The sequence below is a fragment of the Leopardus geoffroyi genome, chromosome B1, assembly GCF_018350155.1.
Source record: "Leopardus geoffroyi isolate Oge1 chromosome B1, O.geoffroyi_Oge1_pat1.0, whole genome shotgun sequence".
NCBI classification, from domain to species: Eukaryota; Metazoa; Chordata; class Mammalia; order Carnivora; family Felidae; genus Leopardus; species Leopardus geoffroyi.
In genome coordinates, this window is record NC_059327.1 from 157,802,853 (window position 1) to 157,824,683 (window position 21,831).

A 21,831-nucleotide genomic window follows, 5' to 3' on the forward strand; every position below is an offset into this window, starting at 1 on the left:
ACCATCGTTTTTCTTGGGTCTTTGTTGCAATAGCCAATATATAACTGATACAAGAGACAATAGCTAGGTAACTATTTTGTGGAATGTCTTGGAAATTTAGTTTCTGGAATTATAGAGTCCATAACTATTTAAAAAAAAAATGCCTTTAAGAAATTTGCCCGCAAGGGGGCTTCAGTTTCACAAAATAAGTCAAATGCATTCTTATGTTCTTGGATAAGTAAATGCAGACCTGCATATAAATGTTAGATATCGAGTTGTTATTACCCATTAGTATAAATTGTAACTAAATAGTGAGACACATATCTGTTTGTGCTAATGGAGACTGTTAAAAACACAGTTACCCATGAAGTGTTCAGATATAAGAATTCCCCTGTGTGATGGGGAAAGTGGAGTTTTCTCTTTGTAGTTAGACAGGATATTTATCTAAAACAAAATCCCTTTGGGTTGAACTTTGGGTCTGGTATTTAGGTGAATGATAGGACAACCTTGTTCTCTGGTACTGCAGAACTGTGAGGCTCTTCAGTGTAATATGAAGACACTGACATCTGTTCCTTCATTACAGAAGTAAAGAAAGCCTCTTGATAGATCTTTAAATTTACAAATTAAATCATTTGTAATCATTACAAACGATTCTCTAATTTACCCTCCATGCTATGTTTCTAATGTACGCAAAGTATTCAATGAAGCTTTATTAAACACTAGTTTAGTTTCAGGGATATTTTGGTGAGTGTAGGATAAACTACGCTTCAAGAAAAATACTGAGCTAGTAATCAGCTTGACAATATGACATATGAGTAATAAAGATGAATCTACAAAAGTCATGAATAAGCAATACTCGCAGAGCAGTAGACAGAGCTGTGCAAGACACATAATGGTAGAACACACAAGCATTATGTGAGACTGCCTAGAAGAACTTGACACAGGAAATGACAAGAAAAATATTGGACATTCTGCGAAATGAACCAAGAACAAGTGAAGAAAGGACTATTCATTTGTAAATCATATTTAGAAGTTTGAACAAGTCTGAGGCACCTGGGTAGCTCAGTCAGTTAAGTGTCTGACTTCTGCTCAGGTCATGATCTCACGGCTTGTGAGTTTGAGCCCCATGTTGGGCTCTATCCACACTGCCAGTGTAGAGCCTGCTTGGGATTCTTGCTCTCTCCTCTCTCTCTGCTTCTCTTCCACTCATGCTTTCTCTCTTTCTCTCTCTGTCTCTCTCTCTCTGTCTCTCACTCTCTCTCTCTCTTGCTAAATAAATAAACTTAAAAAAAAGTTTCAACAATTCTTAAAGTAGCATTAGGGTGTGACTAACATACAAACCACAATTTCTCCCAATATCCCAATATAATAACCATAGGTACATGCTCTGTGTGTATGTCTTTTTCTCCCTTTCTTGCTTTTGATCTCTTGCTCTCTTTCCACATCTTTTCTCTTTCTTTCAAGCTGATTTTGTACAAAATTCTCAACTTTTCTTATGTTCTGTCCTCCTTCATTTTTAATAGTTTATGTTCTTTAGAATCCCAACACTTTTTGTCATGTGGATTACAAGCCTAGATCAATTTTGAACAGAGAAAGGATTTGCTTTAGGCATGATAATCACAGAACAAAGAATATAGTCTAAATAGCATGAAAACCTTACCTGAAATGTGTTCACTGTCAAGGATCTGGAGCCATTTGTGAGTGGAAGTCTTAAATTCCTCAACATAGTGGAAGACAATCACTGTCAAAGAACAATGAAATACTTTCTAAAATAATTTCATTCAATATTACTTATAGCTAATCTAAAGGGAACTATGCACTGCAATTTTGATTGATTTTTTTTTTTTTTTTTTGAGAGAGAGTGAGTATGAGTGGGAGGGGCAGAGAGAGAGAGGGAGAGAGAATCCCAAGTAGGCTCTACATTATCAGCACAGATCCCAACACAGAGTTTGATCTCACAAACCACAAGATCATGGTGTGAGCCAAAATCAAGAGTCAGATACTTAACTGACTGAGCCACCCATGCACCCTAGATGTATTTATTTTTTAAATAAAGAATACTAAACTAATGAAAGGGTGTTAGGGTAACAAATCTTTTAGCCAAAAAAGATTTTAAAATTGATTGTAACATATTTTTAATGTGTAGCCTAGTGTTTTGGAGGCGTTTTGGAGGCTACCCTTAATGGTGGAAGCCCAATATTGGGCTTTTGTGTATGTGAAACATTCTAGGTTGTCTACCCTTTAATTTATTAGAGCCACACTCCATAATCATGTTTGCTATTTGCCAAATTGGGCTTTCTAGCCCCCATCCATTCTTTGCATCAGAGTCCCCTTCCATTTGGGATAACACAACAACTTAGAGGTGCAAAATCACTATTAACAAGAAAACTCTATTTACTATTGTAGTATACATTTCATAATAACACTAGAATTAAAATAGCCATTTCTCTCTATGCCATTTTTCACTTACAGAGCCTTATGTGCATTCCATTTGCTCATGGGAAAAAGTAGATGGGCCCAACTGATGAGCGCCTACACAAAGGCTGACCTCAGGAAGAGGAAAAGGGCAATTTTAAGGCATTTGTCAGACCAAAAGGAGTGAGGAAAGAAAGAAAAGATGTCAAGATGACTATCTAGAAGGTCCAGAATGGTTAACATACACTAGAACGGGCAAGTAATTACCTCATTAACACTCAACTTGAAGAAAGGGATCCATAAAAAGGAGGGGCAAAGTTCGAAGCCTACCACACAATGTCATCTAATACTGAATCACATCCATCATGGCCCTGGACATTTTTGTCAAGGAAGGCACAATTTACAGGAGTGCACTAGATGGCACAAACTTACTTTCCATGTTTGTTTATTTCTGGCTTATACAGGAACAAACTTGCAAAAAGGCATCAGTTGCATTTGGCCTCACACATTGTTCTTTCATGGACACTTCAGTAGTCACCTATCTCGATTTCAAATTTGCCTCTAAATTTATTCTTATTCAGAAATTACATAGCCTCCATTCTATGACTCTGCTTGCTACAGGATTTTCAAACTATTTCATACAACCTAACTACTTTCTCACACAGTCTGTCTAAAAAATACACTTTTTTTTTCTTTTCTTGGCATCAAAATTTTATAAATCTTTTTGATCTTTAAAAGATACAGGCAACATTTATCAAGTGTAAGGTAATATTCTATGCATTAATGATAGATTTAACCCTTCAACAACTCTAAAATAGTTGTTATTATTAATTCCCACTTTAAATGAAAAAAATAAGGACACGGGGTTCAATTTGCTTAAAATTAGTTGTATTCTATTATTAACTCTTTCTACCTATTTTTATTATAATTGCAATTCCATTAAAATCATTCATTCATTTTGAAACTATAATTTTAGGAAATTAGGTCTGCTCATCCAAGATTATGGCATATCTTTTCATTTGTTATATTTCTTATTGTTTTTTGTTTAATAAGATACACATTTTTCATACAAGACCTGCAAATGCAACTGTGATATCTTTATTTGTATTTTACTTTTTAATTTATTTTATTAATTATTCATTATTATGGAGTATATTAAAAGCAGTGACTCAGAGTTGTTATTAGGATTTTATGAGTTAGTATTTATAAATACTGAGAACAGTAGCGGGCACAAACTATCATGTAAATGTAAATCAAACAATATAACCCCTTCATCAATTTTGGCTGCAACAAATTAGGTGCATCAATTTTGTAATATTGAATGATTGATGATCTGAACCCTACATAAATGAAGTATGCTGCTGGATATTTTTGCTAATATTTTATTAAGAATTTTGTGTCAATATTCATGAATACTTTACATAAAATTTCTTTCCTTTTTCTTTTTTGCTAATAACTTTATGAGGTCTTAGTGTTTAGTTTGGGCTGGCCTCAAAATTACATTGGGGAGATTTTTATCTTTTATGGTCTGTAATTTTTGAGTAACAATGGAATTAACCACTCTCTAAAGGTCAGTATATCCCAGCTCTGAAACCATCTTTTCCTATGACCTTTTTTTAAAATGGTAAAGCTTTAATCACCTTTTCAGTATCTCTACTAGGCTATTCAAGGATTCTTCTTATTCTTAGATGAGTTCGTTTTGCCAGGAAAGCAGCCATTGTCCTTAGTGTTCAAATTTGTGGCCAAAGTCTCAAAAGTAGTATTCTCTCAACATTTTTTGAGCTTCACACACATCACTTATTACTCTCTTTTTAAAATTTTTAATCTATGTAAATACGTTATCTTTAATTTCTACTCAAATTTACAAAAGATTTTTTGTGATTTTAACTTTTTAAATTTTTTTTTCAACGTTTATTTATTTTTGGGACAGAGAGAGACAGAGCATCAACGGGGGAGGGGCAGAGAGAGAGGGAGACACAGAATCGGAAACAGGCTCCAGGCTCTGAGCCATCAGCCCAGAGCCCGACGCGGGGCTCGAACTCACGGACCGCGAGATCGTGACCTGGCTGAAGTCGGACGCTTAACCGACTGCGCCACCCAGGCGCCCCTTTAACTTTTTAAGAAGCCAGATTTGGGATTCATTTTTCTCCATCTCCTTGCTTTATTTCTATTGACTTTAGCTTCATTAATTCTCTCTTCATATCTTTGTTTTCCCAAACCTTACATTGAATGACTGGTTGCTTCATATTTGTTTTTCTCTTTGAGTATATATAACTTTGATTACGTCTCATTGATTTTGGTATGAAGTATGTGGGTGTCTCTTAAATGCCTTCATATTCTTATCCCTGTCATGATGACATCCATTCTAGGCAAATGCTTCATTATTAATTTCCAGCTTATGAATTCACATTATGATTGTGCCCTTGGGACCACATCCCTTGTTTGTTTCATGATTTATTCTATGGACATGGTTTTCATTTGATTCTATTCTATTCAACCAGATTTTGTTGAGTGTTTTTTAAAGAAAAATATTGCTTTATTTTATTCCTTTAAATAATTTCTATTTTTTAAATGTTTATTCATTTTTTGAGAGAGGGAGAGAGACAGGTCATGAGCAGGGGAGAGGGAGGGACAGAGTGAGGGAGACACAGAATCCAAAGTAGGCTCCAGGTTCTGAGCTGTCAGCACAGAGCCTGACACAGAGCTCAAACTCTTGAACTGCAATATCACAACCTGAGCCAAAGGATGCTTAACCCACTGAGCCACCCAGGCACCCCTCTCTTTATCTGTTTTTAAGTCTTGTAGTCTCTTTTACTGTCTTCTGAGCTCATCTCTCTTGTTTGCACTTGCCTCCTCCTGGCTTTCCAGATTCTGGGTCTACCAAAAATTTTTATTGTCTCTTTACTTTATTATTTTTTTTTTCAACGTTTATTTATTTTTGGGACAGAGAGAGACAGCATGAATGGGGAAGGTGCAGAGAGAGAGGGAGGCACAGAATCGGAAACAGGCTCCAGGCTCTGAGCCATCAGCCCAGAGCCTGACGCGGGGCTCGAACTCACGGACCGCGAGATCGTGACCTGGCTGAAGTCGGACGCTTAACCGACTGCGCCACCCAGGCGCCCCATTGTCTCTTTACTTTAGAATTACTGTCTTGTGATGACTTGGAGTTATCACAGATAATGTCGCTAAGGCTGCATTAAGTACTGTGCATTCTCAGGTAGCATGGGAACCAAGGTCGGAAGATGGAGGGAAGGCATGAACCAGTTTTGGCTTTAAACAGTGAACCTGCATTCAGTACTTTGTCATTTGACCATTTTAACCTTCTTTATCTTGCAGAAATTAAAATTTACTGCCTCCCACACATGATTTGACACACACAGCCCACCATATTAACTTCTGTTTTCTTTCTTACAGAAATGTTCATTACTTGTTTTTTTTTTTTTTTTTTTTATACTTTGTATTCCACTGCTATGTGTTTAGAGAGGATGACACAAATATTAACTCACTGTATCATTTTCACTGGAAGATTTTGTTATTGTTTGGTTCAATTATAATAGCAAAGAAACAATCTATTCCTGGAAGGTTAGTAAAAATGCTCATCTGTACTCCATTTAAAAACAAACAAATAGGGGTGCCTGGGTGGCTGAGTTGGTTAAGTGCCCAACTTCAGCTCAGGTCATGATCTCACAGTTTATGAGTTTGAGCCCCATGTAGGGCTCTGTGCTGACAGCTCCGAGCCTGGAGCCTGCTTTAGATTCTGTGTCTCCCTCTCCCTCAATTCCTCCTCTGCTCGCAATCTGTCTCTCTCTCTCAAAAATAAATGAGCATTAAAAAATATTTAAAAAATTAAAACAAATAAGAAAAGACTTTTAAACTTTTACCTTGATATTGGCAGCTTCTACTCTATTTAAATTTACTATTGTAAAAAGAAAACCATAGACCAAAAATGGCATCACTTAGGCCTAGTCACCAAACCAGGGTTTAATGCTTAACTTAAAGAGAGTTTCAACCTCCCCAGGAAATATAGTCTTAACTTGTCAATCAGGAATTTTCTGATCAGCAACAATGAGATACTCTGTCACATGAGCCTTCTCCATCCCACAATGGAAGATAAGATCTCCCTAGAAGATAAGAATCCCTGCTCTTCCCCCTAAGGGAAAATGACTTTGCCTCAAAAAGTCGTATTTTCATTACTAGTAACTTCCTTGCCCTACTCTCATTTCCTATAAAAACCTTTCATTTTGTACAACTCCTCAGAGCTACCCTCTATTTGCCAGATGAGGTACTGCCTAATTCGATTCATGAATCCCTTAAAAAAAAAGCCAATTAGATCTTCAAATTTACTCAGGTGAATTTCTATGCTTTAACACTTTCACATTATTGTTACATTTTACTTTCTAATTTTTCTCCGATTATATTTGAAATTTTTATTTTTATGGAAATCATTCACTTTACAGATTTAAAAATTTATACATTATATTTATATTTTTTTAATTCAAAACTATTTTATAATTTAATTTTTCCATTGGTCTTATAAGGGAGGAAAAATAATTTACCCTCTGCTCTTCTAAATTATTGGCTGAGACATCCTGCCCCCAACCCATAATGAAAGACAGAGTAGCAGGAGAAAAAAAAAAAAAAAAACTTAATAACACGTATAACTCCTTTGTACTTGGGATAAACCCAGGAAAACTGAGCAACTCTCTGAAATGGCCCAAGCCACCACCTTAAATATCATCTCCAGCTAAAGACAAAAGATGCTGGGGGTGGGGGGGAAGAAATCAGTTTGGGGAGGTTACCAAGGAAAGCATAATAAATAAAGTTGTTATGCAGATTTAACTTCCTGTCCTCTCCATTCAAAGAGTTTCCAGAGATTTAATCTTCCTCCTCCTCCTGAAACAAAGAGAGAGACACCTCCTTTACAAATAGAGAGTTCCCTCATAAGTGTAGATGTATCTTACAAAAAGGTAATTTCTATTTCTTTTTCAGAGCTTCTCCCCAATCAGTTTTTTTTTTTTTTTTTTTTTTTTTTTTTAATAAACAGCTCAAAATAATTCTTATGTCAAGAGGCAAATTTTGGGGTAGAATATTCTGCTTCCCTTTATTATTTTGTTTTGATTTGGTTGATTTTGATAGTCAATACGCTCATATTTTTGTTAGCTTTGAGGAGCTATATAGCTATACATTTTTTTTTCATTTATTCATTATATATGTATAATGTCTAATCTTTAGAATTAAATAATTTATAATTTACATATAATGTACATTATATGATTTATAATTTAGATATATGTTAATGAAGGGTCAAACTTTGCAAATATGCAAAAGATATTTGGCTAAAATGCACCTCTTTTCTGACACAAAGTTAAATATATAGTAAAATGTCTCTATGCATACATATTTTTGAAATCAAAATCAATCTTACAGAAAAAATAGTAAGAATAAGGAAATATCAAATAATACCATTATATCATTTAACCAGATATACCTATTGCTAACATTTTACTTTATTTTACCTCCTTTGCTTTGTTACTTGCTCTGTATGCATGTGTATACGTTTAATTTCTTTTTTAATTATTTAAGATTGAGTTTCAAACATCATAGCACCATATCCCCGAAGAATAGTTCAACGTGTATTTCCTAAGTATAAGGATATTCTATTACATAATCACAATACAGTTATCAAAGAAAATTGTAATATTCTACTTTAGTGTCCATTTTCTGATTTTTTTTTTCCCCAGTTGAACGAATCATGTGTTTTTTTTCATTTTTTCCCACTTTGGTAGAGGGGATCTGATTTTTCATTAGTTGCCATGTCTCCTTAGTCTCATTTAAACCAGAAGATATCAAAATCACTTTTTGTATGTTTTAGGAACAACATTTTTTAATAGAAAGTTCATTATTTGGGGTTTGTCTGATATTTCCTATGAATACATTCAGATGATGTATTTCTGGACAAAGTACTACAAAAGTACATTGTGTGCTTAGTGTGTTAGATCTAGAGACACATGATATTCATCTACCTCTTATTGGTTATATTAATTTTGCTCATATAGTCATGGTGTTGAGCAAGTTCTTCACTAGCTTATTATGTATAAGACCAAATAAATCATTCTTTTTGAAATAATTCCCTTATATAACATCAATGATTCTTGTCTAAAAAAATGAAAATTAAAAAAAGAAAGTTTTATTAGTTTAATTGCAGAAAAAATGATTTTACAACTTCAGCAGTCCCTTAACATTTAAGATTGACAGTTGGCATTTCATACCAAGCAAAGTCCTTCCTTCTCCTTCATGTCTATCTATCACCATGAAAAAAATATACATATTAGTATTGGTATAAATGCAAAGATTTATATATTTTTCCTTTACAATGGTTTATGATTCATTATTGTACTTAGCTTTTTGAAACCCATATTGTTCAAAATTTGGCTAATGGGGGACTCTTCTCACTTCACTGATAATTTAGAAGAGAAGTGTTGGGAGCTAGAATATCCTGTCCCCAAGGTCCTTGTAGCTGGACAAACATCAAATTGACATGAAACAGATTAACAGGAGAAAATCACATTTAATAGTACACATATAAGGAATCCAAATAGACATGGAAATGAGGTATATATATTCTGAACTAAATTGAAGAAGGTAGGGGACTGGGTCTTCAAGGGGAAGGAAGGAATGCAATCTCAGGAAGAATGAAAAAGAAGTAAACAAATGTTTGCAGGGTCACTCAGAAAAAATGGGACAAAGAGAAGACTTTGATCAAAGTGGTTTTGCTAGGTAGTCCCTCTTTACCATACCTATTTCATATCATAATGTAGCTATCTATAGTGACAATTCTCTTCCCAGAGCAAGTCCTCTATCTGAATTCTTTTTAAGTAGTTGTAGAGGGAAGCAAGAGCTTTACTTCAGTAAGCTGGGTCTTGATTGTGTTTAACTCAAATCTTTCTACCAATAAAGACTGCCAGTCTTTTTAATCTTTCTGGTTGAGTGGCCCATCTTGGAGGTGCCTGCCCTTGAGCCCTATAGGAACAAGGTAAATGTATATAATCTGGGTTGTCATTTAGAAATGAGAATCATTGTGCATTCACTATCTTTTGATGAGGGAGCAAATGGCAAATTGAGGACAAAGCACAAGCTAAAACACTGCATCCCCTTTCCCCCCAGCTGGAGTATGTGCAGCATTCCTCAGGCACTCCTGGCCATCCAAGAACAAAGGAAAGGGAAAAACAAATGGCTAACTCATAGAGATCACAATCATGCAGGACATGAATCTTCATCAGTTTGCAACTGTCTGAATGATTTACAAGAAAAAGCAATCTCCAGAAACCTATAGTTTAACATCACCCTCCCTCCATAGGACAGAAGATCTTATATAATCAGTCACTTCTCACAACCCCAATGCAGCAATTTCTACCCCATGGGTCCTGTCCCCATGCTATGATAAAAAGACCTTTTGGGCAACAAGAAGTCCCAAGAATTCTTTCATGGCTATTTAGCTCACAGACCCAAACTTGAAACCACATCATTTTAATTCTCAAAAACATCTAACTAAATAATAAAGTTTTGGGATACAGGGGCGCCTGGGTTGCTCAGTGGGCTAAGCATCCAACTGCAGCTCAGGTCATGATCTTACAGTTTGTGGGTTCAAGCCCCGCATCAGGTTCTATGCTGACAACTCAGAACCTGGAGCCTGCTTCAGATTCTGTGTCTCCCCCTCTCTCTGTTCCTCTTCTGCTTGCACTCTCCCTCTCTCAAAAATAAATAAACATTTAAAAAATTAAAAAAAAAAATAAAGTTTTGGGATACATTCAGATCATGTCATGTCCTTTAATTACAATCATCATGATCAAATTAAGCATTTAATTTTCTTTGTTCAGTGCCCATAAGTAACAAAGCACCAAGATTCACCCAGATAGCCTAACATTTCCAATCCAGAAGAACAGGTATTCACACTTAACAGTGTTATTAAAAATATGTGTTCAGGTAATTTGAAAATTCTACAACCTATGGCATGCATTCTTACTTTTAATAATTTATTTAGTAAAAGTTATTTTTTTGAAAGAGAATTTTCTACTAAATAATGCATGCCTTGATTTTAAAATTATGATATATTTATATATCATAATTAACAATTCAAGTTATTAGGCTATATCACATAGAATTAACATCTCTTCAGTTGGCTCCTTCTCTGTAATCCTATTTTAAAGTACTAAAAAAAAAGTATTAACTGCAAAAATTTATAATATTTTCAACTTTGGGCTGACAGAATATTATCAAACAATATGTGATCTTTGGATGTAAGAAGACTGAAGTTGGAAAATAGATCTCAGTGTCCTTTATTGGGAATGTTCTTATTTATAAAAGTTGATGTGATTTTCTCTCAACACTATGTAAAAGTGATGTGAAAGTGGGAAGACAGAGTTGAGTCTCAGTATATATGAAATTGAAATTGAGAATGAGATTGAAAACATGTTTTATTTCGTTTTGAGAGAAGCAGAGTCTGGGAATATATACTATGGCATACAGTGACAAATAAAATAGTATTAAAATGTGTTATAAATATATTTATACAATTATATAGAAATTGAGAAACAAAGTCTCAGCAACTTATAGCCCAATAAACAAATTTGAAGACAAGAGTGGACTCACATGTAGGAAATTTCTAATCCAGATACATATTGTGGAAGGTACAATGTTTATTCAGGAAACACATCAGACCTTTGGGACTAATCCTCTTGCTGACAGAAACTTAAAATGCAGGATTAAAAGACAAAAATCTTAAATGAATAGAAGGCAGTAAGTCATTATGATATAAACTAAGATAAAGTAAGATTCTAGGTAAATCAGCAATATCGGCTTTGATACATTTTATGAGATACAGAAAAAAAGCCTAGAATGCTGTCTACTACTATTCTTTCAAAACACCCCCCCCCCGCCCCGCCCAGACTGAAAAGACATTTTCTTTGTTGTTGAATAAAGGAAAATATGTTCCAGAGAAACTGGAGCCAAAAGCTGGACTTTGCAGTCCCAATTTATAATACCTTTGGGATACAATTAAACCTTCAAATTATATACTTAGATTAATTTGATACCTGACTGGATGTGCCCCTATTTACTTGGCAAAAGCAAGTGCATTCTCCCTAGAAAAACATACCTTTATCCTAGGTTCCCCAAAGCCCTACAAATATTTTTAGCAGCCTACGGTTAAAAAAAAAAAAAAAAAATCCCTAAATGTGTGTGAACGCTGCACCATAACAAAAACCAGCAGTAACAACAGACACCAAAAACAATCTGATGCACTATTATAAGATTTGGATTACCAATCCCAATTTAACTTAAAAAAAAAATCCATTCTGTACTTAAAGAAACAAAAGCTGGCTTAAAAGAAATAGGATACCATAAAACTTCAGCTCCTAGATGAGAAAAGGAATTAAACAAAATTTCTAGGACATTCAAAAGAGTAATGAAAATTACAACAAAATGTCCAGCTTTTGACAGCAGTATACAGACATAGCTGAGGCGGCATTTGGAAAACTGGAAACAGGTCAAAAGCCATTATCCAGACATCAAAGAGAGACAACTGGAAAGAAAATATGAAAGAAATATTAAGAAATATCTACCAGAAAGGTTTTTTGTTTTTGTTGTTGTTGGTTTTAACGTTGCAAATGTTGGAGACAGTATAATAGGGAAAAATTTAATCTAAATTTTTAGAAATACAGGTGCATGACCAACTGTCAGTTAAATACTCAGTTTTCTGTCTCCATGCGAACAAAGTGCTTCTATCAGGACAGAGTAAAATACCAAGCTCCTCTGAAAACTTCGAAATGGTTTAGTTCTTTTACTTCAGTGTTTAATAAGCAGATGTATGTATGCATAGTTATATCACTTTGTTAACACGTACAGTTTCCTGATTTTGTCTTCAAATATGCTGTTATAATTTCAAGTATTTGTCTATTTATGATGACAGAGAGGGAGAGGGAGGAAAGGATAGGGCAGAGAGGGAAAGGATAGGACCTGAGGTCCCTGGGTGGGGAAAAAACACCTATTTTGGAACAATACTGGGAGTGTCTGACCACAGCAAACCCCCTCAGGCTTAAGGTTCCTCTTAAGAATGTCACAGACACCACCTACTACCCTTCAGGTTTCCCTTAGGAATTTGATAAAAGACCTGACTAAAGTAAGTAGACCCTAAAGTAAGACCCACAAGGAATGATATGGCCACAGGCTACTCCTCATACAATGGAAACAAGCCAATCAGGAATAGACAACCCAGCACCTAGAGTTGTCCAGCCAATAAGAGTAGAACCTAAGAAGGAACATGCGGGAAGGGAACACCCCCCCACGCCAAAACCAAATAAAACAAGGACCCTTGACTGTAGCCCTCAGGCAGTCACTTTCAAATATCCCCTCTCTGTAAAGAGAGCTTTCCTACTATTCTTCCTTTCTAATCTTAAACTCTAATAAACTTTTGCCTGCTGCTCATTTTGTGTCCACGTCTTCATTCTCCGAAGAGGGGAGACAGCAAATCCCCAGTATTGTGGCAAAAAATCCTACAACAAGAAGACAAAGGCAGTGTTTGAGGATATAATGAGAAAAAATAATGGCGTTTTCAGACCAGAAACTCAGTTTGTTATAAGTAAATAATGACTAAGGAAAGTTATAGTGACTCTTTTGATAGAAGGAAAATAATCATGATGGAAGAAACTCAAGAGTTCAAGTTATTTCAGATGGAAGGCATGGAACACAAAAAGAAATGCATTAAGGGGTGCCTGAGTCGCGCAGTCGGTTAGGCGTCCGACTTCGGTTCAGGTTATGATCTCACGTTTCGTGGGTTCCAGCCCCATGTCAGGCTCTGTGCTGACAGCTCAGAGCCTGGAGCCTGCTTTGAATTTTGTGTCTCTCTCTCTCTCTGCTCCTACCCCGCTCGCACTCCCTCACTGTCTCTCTCTCTTGCTCACTCGCTCAAAAATAAACATTAAAAAATTTTTGAAAAAAAAAAGAAATGGATTAAAATCTGGTAAACTGGTAGGTAAATTTATCAATGGAAGTACAGTTTGGGAGTTAAAAATAGTATAGTATGTTAATATGCTCTAGAGAAGTTACATGTAACTTGAGTGGAAAGCAAACAGTTAAATTGCTCAATAATTTTCTGTTCAGGAAGATAAAGGTGCTGACTATGATGTTCATAACTTCAAAAGGCATGGTGTGATTTCTAGAATAATTACTAAAAGAACAGAAATAGCTTTCATAACTTCAAAACATATAAAAAGAAAACAAATGAATCACAAAATAATCAATTTGAAAGAAGGTAAGGGAGTAGAGAAAAAGAAGCAAAGAATTAGGTGAGACAAAAAGAAAATAACAAACTGTTTCATTATTTTCTACTTTAGATTTAATTATTACCTTTTCCCCTATAGTTTGGGTTCGTTTTATTGTTCTCATTTTAATCTCTTGAGTGCAACATACAATCTTTCACTTTAATACATTCTTGCTAATTAGCAAAGAAAGAAGTCTTCATTTGAAGAAATTATTATTTTCTAAGAAATATAATTATAGTTTTGATTTCATTCCATCAGTTATTTATTATTACTGTTTTAAATTTTTTCCAAAGGAATATTTTATTAACTTCAAGGTTAAAGTTATATTACATTTTAGAAAATATCTTGTGTGATTTCTGCTTTTTATCATGTATTGACTTTTTTCATAACCAAATACGCAATACACTTTCATAAAAGTTCTAGGACAAGCTGTGTACTACATAAGGTATGAATTTTAAATGCTGAATTATCACTGCTATGTAATTGGACTTACTAATTCTATTATTGAAATTTTGAGCAACATATAACTGAATCCCACCTCTGTTTTTTCTCATTTGCTTTCTCCCTGATTTCTATCCATTAAAAAAAAAAAAACAAAAAACAAAAAACAAAAAACAAAAAACTTAGATATTTAAATGTGCTTTTGTGATTGGCAGAAAGGTATTTGGTTTTTATACTTTTCATGTTTACTTTATTAATTTCACTGAACTATTATTTTTTTAACTTTATTTACTTATTTTGAGAGAGAGAGAGAGAGAAAGAGAAAGAGTGATGGGGAAGGGCAGAGAGAGAGAGAGAGAGAGAGAGAATCCCAGGCAGGCTCCGCACTGTCAGCACAGAGCACAGAGACACAGGTCTCAAACTCATGAGCCACAAGATCATGAACTGAGTGGAAACCAAGAGGCCAACGCTTCACTGATTGAGCCACGCAGGCGCCCCTCACCGAAACTATTTCTTAAGGAATATTTAACGAATGATAAGGCTGTTATTAAAGTGTAATAACCTGTTTAACATGACTCCTAACAAAAGAGAACAGAGTACGACAGAGTAATAATGATTGAGTCAGGTGTGTGGGGTTCCTTCCATGCCCTGTAGAGGTACAGTCCACTCTACCCTGCACTCCTAGAGGCTACGTGCACTACCTATAACTCTCTTTGGTCCTCTGACTTAAGTTCATGCCTGCTCAATGGGAAGCACCAAACAGGAGATCAGAGAAAGGAAGAAAGTGAAATTAAAGGTATCCTTCAGGGTTGCTTCGGTTTGCTTCTTCCTGGTTGAAAGGTCTAAGCAGCCTTCACTATATATCTCCTCCCTACTTCTTCCCTTGAGGCTGAAGTGTGTTTATTTTAAACAGCTGTTCCCGACACAATGGCATTGCAATACCCTTCGTGGTTTCCTCACACCAAGCCCACAGCTTTTGTACACAACACCTTTAAAAACAGAACTTCTCTTCAAACCTTGGATGTACCATCTGTTTCTGGCTAAGACTGATTGATGCACCAGGACGTTTTCCTGCAAATGACTGGGCCTTACAGAAACTATATAACTCTTAGCAGTCAGATTCTTGGTAATCAATCAGCTCCATGATTGCTGAGAAGACATTTGTTCCAAACCCACCATCTGGGGCTTTCTTTTTAGTATGGAGAATTAAAAACTCTCTTCCAGTCCTAGATGGATTCTAAATTTGAGTATTACCATTATCCCAAACACATATGTGTTCTAATAATTTTCATTCTTTTCAATGGTGTCTCCATGTTAATGTATGAAAAAAGGAAGTAAAGGTTTTGGAGAAGAGACTTGCCATTTAAGGTCTTCAATTAAGTAATTGCAAAGAATAAGACTGGATAAAAATAAGTCAAGAGGAAAAAGGCATTGGGAAGAAATAAAAAAAAGGTTCTAAGATTTGAAGGAAAGGAAAAACTTGTTAATGTAAGATAATGAAAGTCTCCAGAAAAGGCCACTGAAGATGGATAGCTGCTTTTAACAAAAGTGAAGGATTTAAACATGAATGGGAAGAGATTAATTTTTTTCAAGGGCAACATCATTAGTATTCAAAACCTATAATGAAATGAGCACCAAGGCAGCTCAACTAATTATGAATAGGACTAATTCTGATTGGAAAAATGTTTTTTTATTAGATAATTCAGAAACAAATAAGTTCCCGTGTACCAATACGTAAGAGATACACCAAGGAGTTCTTGCTCTGATTTTAAAAACAAGAGAGATTTCCTTTTAGAACCATATTTATAGGCCGTATGCTTCACAGAATCTTTCAGGAATTTACATTTGAACGGGAACCTAACAAACTGGAACAAAATGACAAGTGTTTTGGTTTTCATTATTTTTTTTCTTTTTTGTACATAGGAGAAAGGTAATTTGATGGTTTCATGTAGCTTTTTTTTTTTTTTTAATTTTGTTTGTTCATTTATTTATTTATTTATTTTGAGAGAGAGAGAAAGAGATGGAGGGAGAGTGTGGGGGAGAGGCAGAGAGAGAATCCCAAGCAGGCTTTGCAGTACACTGTCAGTGCAGAGCCCCATGCGGGACTCCATCTCAAAATTCATGAGATCATGACCTGAGCAGAAATCAAGCTTAACCGACTGAGCTTAACCGACTGAGTCCCCAGGCGGCCCTGTATGTTATACTCTTAAATGCAGACAGGATCTGCATGTAATGGATCATGCTCTGGGTACAGCATGATTATTACTACAAATTGTAGTTTGAACCTTAGCCACACAGTGTAAATTTTGATTGCCTTCCCTTTTTGTATTCCTTTGTATTTCTGTTGTGTTCATAAAAGTTTAGTTCATTTTCACTTAGCTGTCTAAGTGTTCCAGGTGGGTTTACTCCCAACTTTCAACAGTCATAAAAATTTTCTCAAAATTGTCAAAAGCACAAACGTGACTAGTTTGTCTGTCTTCTGGTAGCATCAGTCACGAACTTATCAACCCTCCTGCCCCAAACAATATCAGTGGCCCTAGAGGTCTGTCTCACAGATGACTTTGGGGGTTTAATGTTTCCATTGTTCAAGAAAATTCTTTTGCCATCTTTCTTTTGGATCCACTGTTTCCTGCATGTATTATCCTTGTATGCATCAATCATGCCTTGTTTTCATGGAGCACATCTCCAGGAACTTCTGGAAAAAGGGTACTAAGAGGAAGTTTTGAAATGCCTGTGTCTATACCTTTACATTCCTTTATATTCTATGGATAATTTAGCTAGTATACAATTCTAAATTCCCTCAAAATTTTAAAGTATTTTTAATTCTCATTTCCCACATTTCTCTTAAGTTAATATGATTTTGATTTTTGTTCCTTCATATCATGATCTTTTAGTTATTCTGTCCTCTCTACAGAAGCTCTCAGGAACTCCCCTTTATCCTGGTGTTCTGACATCTCTTGGTGATACACTTTGCTGTGTACCTTTTAAAATTCATTTTATTGGGTATCTATGTGGGTCCATTCAATTGTGAGAAATCGTCTTCTGTTATTTTTTAATAATCCATCCCCTCTGCCTTTCTCTTTTCCTATATAAATCCTATGGTTAGATATTAGATCTCCAAGACTGAGTTTGTTTCTTATGTTTCATACATTTTCATCTCTATTTCCTCCAACTTCCCCATACTCTATTTTGTAAAATTTTTTAGAAATCTTTTCATTACAAATAGGGTCATGCTGGGGGCACCTGAGTGGCTCAGTCTGTTGAACGTCTGGCTTCGGCTCAGGTCATGATCTCACGGCTCATGGGTTCGAGCCCGGCTTCAGGCTCTGTGCTGACAGCTTCGAGCCTGGAGCCTGCTTCCGATTCTGTCTCCGTCTCTCCCTGCACCTTCCCCACTCACACACTGTCTCTCTCTCTCTCTCTCTCTCTCTCTCTCTCTCAAATATAAATAAACATTAAAAAATTAAACAACACAATAAAAAAAAAACAAAAAATAGGGTCATGCTGGTAAATATTTGACAACCAGCTCTGTGACAGAATGTATGCATGTAGATATGCATGCATGTTTGATGTAACTTTTACGGATTTAAACGATGTGTAATATTTAACTTAAAAATAATGAAATATAAAATATCTTAATTTTTGAATTTCAAATAGCAATAGGTTCTCACAGAATGCTTCAGTTGATTTTTGCAGCTTATATTTGTATCAAATCTATGGTTGCAATATATAAATCATTGTTCTGATAGGAATGTTGTTTGATGTACTCATTTACTTTAATAAGTAAAACAAAAGTGAAACAGTAAAGATAGATGTTGGGAGCTTCACTCATTCATCAATGACATGAGGAACTTCTTGGTTGAAGTGGGTAATTTTTTTTCAAATACTAGAAAAATTGTTTCACAAGTTTTCATGTTATTCATAATGTAAAAACATGACAAATTTTGAATGTAATGTACATTCTTAACATTTTATCTATCTTTTTAAAAATCTAGACATTCTACAAAGTAATAAATCATGTCATGATTTATATGGTTTGCCAATTTCTATGATATAAATATTTCCACTACAGCCAATTTCAAGCCACCAACCTGAGATCATGAATGGGTATGTGGAAAGAGATGTGTTATAATTCATTAGGAGCCTTTCCTATATACTAATACAACTGATAAAAATAACATCAAGAGCACAGATAAGAGTGAAATGTAATAAAATAATTAGGATGATATGTGTTTCAAATGTCTTTTATCTTTCTAAATATAATTTATTTAACTATAAGTTTATAATTCAATATTTAACTGCAGCTCACAAAATTCCATGAAGATTTACAGAGTGGCTCTCATGAGCTGTTACAGCTGGTTCTAGCACAGCACTGATACCATTGTTTCTCTTGTTTTTCATTTTTTAAACATTTCAATTCCAAGAGCTATCAGGTGGTTTCTAAATGTTCCTTATAATAATATTATTTTCTGTTTTATGCACACATATTATATGTAACTTCTAGATCAGGGTCTTAGGATCTCTGTGTGCTTACATAGGGCTTGTTTTCTAAAGGGCTTTTTTATAAGGTGATGAGATAGCCAGTTTCATATGAAGATTTCACTCAGCACAGTTCCTTTGCGATCCATCCAAGATTTTCTGTATATCGATAGTTTGTGCTGTGTGGTGCTCCATGGCAAGGATGTACCAAGTTTGTTTAAGCACTGACTCATTGAAAGGTACTGAGTTTGTTTCCAGGTCTTGGCAATTATGAATAAAACTGTTTTGAATACTTGTGCACAGATTTTTGCATGAGTGTGGGGTTTTGTTTCTTTCAGACAACTGTCCAGGAGTGTGATTGCTGGGTCATATGATAATTGCATATTTATTTTCTTTTTTTTTTTTTTTTTTTTTTTTCCAACGTTTATTTATTTTTGGGACAGAGAGAGACAGAGCATGAACGGGGGAGGGGCAGAGAGAGAGAGGGAGACACAGAATCGGAAACAGGCTCCAGGCTCTGAGCCATCAGCCCAGAGCCTGACGCGGGGCTCGAACTCCCGGACCGCGAGATCGTGACCTGGCTGAAGTCGGACGCTTAACCGACTGCGCCACCCAGGCGCCCCTGCATATTTATTTTCTTAAGAAACTGCCAAACCAATCTCCAGAGGGGCTATACCATTTTACATTTCCACCAACAGCACATGTTTCTCAGCATCCTCACCAGCATTTGGTGTTATCACTATTTTTTAAATTATGATTTTAGCTATTCTGATAGGTGAGCAGTGATATCTCATTATGGTATTGATTTGCATTTCCTTAATGGCTAATTATGTTGAACATCTTTTCATGTGTTCATTTGCTGTCTGTATATCTTCTGAGTAAAATGTTTCTTCATGTATGTTGCCCACTTCTTATCTGGACTTGTTTGTCTTATTGAGTGTCTAGGGTTTATTATATTCTCTAGATGCTAGTCTTTTGTCATATATGTGGTTTGCAAATGTTTTCTCCCATTCTATGGCTTGTCTTTCTATCCTCTTAACAAGGTCTTTTGCAGAACCAAACTCTTTTTTAGCTGATAGGTTTCCAGCTAAGAATATATAGATCCTACTTTCTTTTTATTTCAGGAAGACTGGCAACACTGCACAATCACTCTGCCTGGCACCACCAGGAACAGCTAACTCGTGGCTGTCCCAGATAGAAGAAAAGAGGAGAGTGTCCCCTTCACCAGAGCCGTATGCCCTAACTTGAATCCCAACAGGTTGTTTTAGTTCACGACCCCAAATCCTGCAGCTTACATGGTCTATACATAGAAGGCAAAGAAATTCATGAAGTGTTTTTGTTCATAATATCAATGTTAGACATTTTCATGTGAGTTAAAATGAGCTGTATTAATCTTGAAATAAGAAAATTTAAGTTGTGGAAACAAAGCTTAAACAAATAATAAAGAGAAAAAGAAATATATTTAAACAAATATCTAAAGGTTTTTTTTCATCTAGAGCACTCAGTAAAAATTTCAACACTGCCTACTGTGCTAACACAATTATCACTTTTTTAATGTTTTCATTTATACCATTATTCTATTGTTATTTAATCTCGTATTCACTTTGTTATTTGGTATTGATGGTTTTTAAATCCATTGCGCCTATCGAGAGGTTTTTCTAGAAGTCAACATGTGGATATTCAATTTGCCATGTTTAATTGCCATGTCCAATTTCTTTTCTCTTTACTTTATTCTGGCTTTTATCAACACTAGTTTATCAAAACTGATTTTTAAAAAATCACCAATAAGCTATCTGTTGCCAAATCCAATGGACATTTCTTTGCCCCAGTTCCCTCTAACTTCTGGCAATATTTAGCACAACTATTCTTTTCTTTCTTGAAGTTTATACTTGACTTATGTGACTTTTTTTTTTCAAATTTCTTACTGACTCCTACTCTAAATGATGTCTAACTGTTCTTCTTTAAAAAATATTTTGCTCTCTATTCTTTTTTTCTTTGGAGATAGATCTTATCACATCAATTCACATCAATTCACAGCAAGTACAATAGTGATGACTCAAATCTCCAGCCCTGTACCTCTTCTCTGATCTTTGAATTTACTTGCTATCTCCAAATTGTATCACCCGAAGTGTTGAATGATATTCTTTTATCTTCCATTCACCTTTATCCCAGTCAATAGGATTCACCTCTCAAATCTAAAACCTGAAAATCCTGATTCCTCTCTCTCCATTAATTCCCACATTCAGTTCATCAGCAAGTCTACTGATGCTGTTTCCAAATACAAAACTCAAGTCTACTCATCTCTTACCCAGATTCTTGCAAGCTGTTATCAAATGTTTACTATGCTTCCCTCTTTCTCCCATACCCACAATTCATTTCTTCCATAAGAGCATACGTGTTCCTAAAATGTCCCTTAACATGACTTACAACACAGAATGATTTACCTAATCTTTAGCTAGTCTCCCAAATTCATTTCTTTTCCGCCTTAATTCTTCAGGCAGGTCTCTGCTACCTTCATCTTGGCTCTTAAACATGACAGGATATCTTCTTAAGGATTCTGTATATGGACTTTATTTCTTCTACTTTCTTTGTCTATAATTCTTTTTTCCTTACTATGAGAAGGACTACAATCACTTTATCTTTCAAGATTAAGTTCTCTTAGTCATAGAAACTACTCTTAAACATATTTTTTAAAAACTTTATAGCATTTATCGTAACTTACGATCATTATATAAATATGATTATTAATGAAAAATCTTTTCCTGTTAAAGGTCCATCGGTGAAGGAACACTGTCTATCTAATATCTCATTTTCAACAATTAGCCTATTGCTTAATTCATAGTAAGTTCACGTCAAATATCAAATTTAATGAAAAATAGCACTGTTTTGTCATAGATGAATGTGACATTGCATAATATATTTTGTATTGTAGCTATTAAAGAGGAGATCCATGTGACTGTGACAATTATTTACCACTCCTTATTAAATAGCTCTTAAGTAGAGGGAAGTCATGATTGCTAATATAAAATATTATGTATTACTTGAACTTTCAGTGATCTGTGCTTGTGTTAAACTTTTCATTGGCCATAACTGGAAACCAATAGTTATTGAGAACAGATTTATAATTGTTTATATTGGAAAGAAAAACAAGCAAGTAATGTCTCAGAAAACTTGGCCTAGCACATTCAAGTCTATTGTG